Below are 2,835 nucleotides of genomic sequence, written 5' to 3'. Positions count from 1 at the left end.
TTACATAAGAAAAGCGTGACTGAACTTATATAAAAATTGACACACAATATTTTGAAAAGTAATAGAAAAATAGATGAGATTTAATTCATTCAGATGTTGAACTTTACAGCACAAGGAATCAAAACTCTAAATTGGATCGCTCAACAGAAATTCATCTCTAACCTCACCAAGAGAATTCTAGCCTATCTTGCAAAACATTCTCACAAGTTCTAGAGAGAAAATATGAGACTGACAGCAAGACGACAGAAAACTGAATATTAAAAACTTCCTAAAGCCTTAAGCTAACTCCTCTATTTATAGTGTTCAGAGGTTGCCTGTCAAATAAGGAAATAAATTGTAAAACTAGAAAATTACAAAAGAAAAGGAAACAAAATAAAATTACACATAAATTAGGAGAAATCATATATTTGATTTGGGGAAGAAATCTGGTAATTTGCTCTGATTTTTGGGAAGGAATTCGGATTGATCACCAACTCAGACACGTGTCGCAACATGATTGGAACTGAGGAGTAAGGCCGCCACGTGTCGCGCGCGGAATGGAGGAAGTCTGCTGGCAGTGGTCAGGCGACGATGGAAGCTGGCCGACACTGGGGATAAAACTGAGACGCGCTTAACTGCTACGTGGGAAGCACGCGCGCCCTGAGAGTTGGGCGTCCTGGTGACGCGCGAGGCGTGAGACGGCGGAAAGAAACGCACGCGAATTCCTGCGCTGAGTGGTGGGGTCCACGAGCTGATGTTGGCTCGGCTAAGCTACTCGGCTCTCTCTCTCTCTGATCGGCTTTTGCGGCTCGGCTGAGAGCTTGGCTCCGAGTGGTTTGAAAACACGGCTTCATGGCTTATTCTTGTGTAGTTTTTTATACTGCTTTCATATAATAATTAAGCAAAAACTAGAAAAATTCCAATTAAAATATTATGAATAAAAATAATGAAATTGCTTAATTAGAGCTTAAATATTTAATATTATATAAATCAAAAGTAGTATTTATGGTGCATTTTCATGCACCAATCAGTCTAGTCATTGCAGAGGGAAGTGTAGTCTGACAAGGATGAGCTCGTGTTTGTTGAATTTCGCTCGTATGGCTTGTCATGTGGGTACCACACTTTATGTCTTTTAGTGGAAGGTGGTATGTATTCGATGAGGCCATCTGGAAGGTCGTCTGGGTCTTGTGAGTCTTGGAACAGTGCCGAACTGTAGTCAGGCTGACCTTGCGAGTCTTGTTGTGATGATGGAGGAATATGGGCGAATGTTGGTGCGATTGTTGGTGTGTCTTGTTCAAGATAGCGACTGTTGTTGACAGTGAAGATGTTGTATGGTCCATAGATCTGAGTAGGTGGAGCTATCGCAGAACTGGTGGATGGTTGTAGAGGAGGTTCGGGCTTGTGTCCGTTTTCTCTACACAGTGCTTTGATGAGGTAATTAATGCTTTTGTCGAGGTCTTGAGGATAGGTGAAGCTGGTTTGCAAAGGGTATACCTCGTGTTGGGTGTATAGTTCTTGGTATGATGAGAACATCATGCATGGTGCAGGGTTTTTCTTAAGAACCCATGGACTATCCGGATCATCTGGATGGTACTGTCTTCTTGACGTTTGAGGTTGAGGTGTACATGCACCTTTCTTCTTTCTTCTTCTGGTACTCAGACGATCGTCTTCTTCCTCATCCATCCAACAGTCACAATCGGGATCACACATGGAATGATCAATATCCCATATCAAGTGACCATTGACTTTGTCTGTGAAGACCTTTGATCCATCTGCTGCAAAGGAAGCAACATATATGTCTTCTTCTGCTGAGACTGGCCTAATCATGAGAGACGGAGTTGTACTGAAACTTTCCTCGGGTAGTTTAAAGAAAGTTTTTACCTGTCTGTCTTTAAATCGAATGAAGGTGGGATCAGCCGTGTGGATAGGCTTATGATTCTGGTGCAACTTTTCATAGTTGGTGAACCAGACAACTAAAGTAGTTACCAGACCATACGTGCAGCCAACAGAAATTCAGCCAGATGGAAGAACCAAACAACCAACTCAGGCAGAAGAAGTTCTAAATTGGCAGACTCAAAATGTTAGAGCACAAAACCAGGTCAATTTTTAGTTATAGAAATTAATAGGCCATAACTTGTTAAGTTATGGTTCATAATCAGATAAGTTATAGACAAACTTGTCAAGTTATGGTTCATAGTTAGACAAGTTATAGACAAAAATCGTCAATAACTTGTCAAGTTATGGTTCATAACCAGACAAGTTATGGATAAAAACAGTAATTTTGCATATTTATTAACTTATGTAAACTATTGGCCTATTAATTTTAATTCATCTCAAGTCTTGACCTATTTTTCTTTTTTTCTCTTTTTTTAAAGGGCTCATTAATGACTTTTAAAATTTAATAGAAATTCTTTTTAACGTCTTGTTTTTTTTATACGTTTAAATAAGTAATTTTTAATTTTAACATTTAAAATTAAATTAAAAAATACTATAATAGAATTAAAATCATAAATTTAAATGTATGAAACAAATATGTCCTAATTATTTATGTATTGAGTTGACATCATCTTAACTCATGTACCAATTACGTATAATCTTTTTATTTTTTATTTTTTTTAATTTTTCTTGTTTTCCTTCTAGAGGCTTACCTTCAATACCAATTCAATATTTGTGTGGGACATAGCATTAGGAATATTATATCGCTATTTTTTTATGATAGAATAAAAAGACATGTAACAATAGATTCAGGTATTCAAAATTTCCCGAAATAATTACACAAAATATCTACTTTCAAAGTTTTAAACCTAAAAATACCCACTTATTGTTAATATTAAAAAAAAATACCTACTTCTGAAT

This window comes from Morus notabilis, unplaced genomic scaffold, assembly GCF_000414095.1.
Source record: "Morus notabilis unplaced genomic scaffold, ASM41409v2 Scaffold1855, whole genome shotgun sequence".
Lineage (NCBI taxonomy): Eukaryota > Viridiplantae > Streptophyta > Magnoliopsida > Rosales > Moraceae > Morus > Morus notabilis.
Note: the sequence above shows the minus strand (reverse complement) of the source record.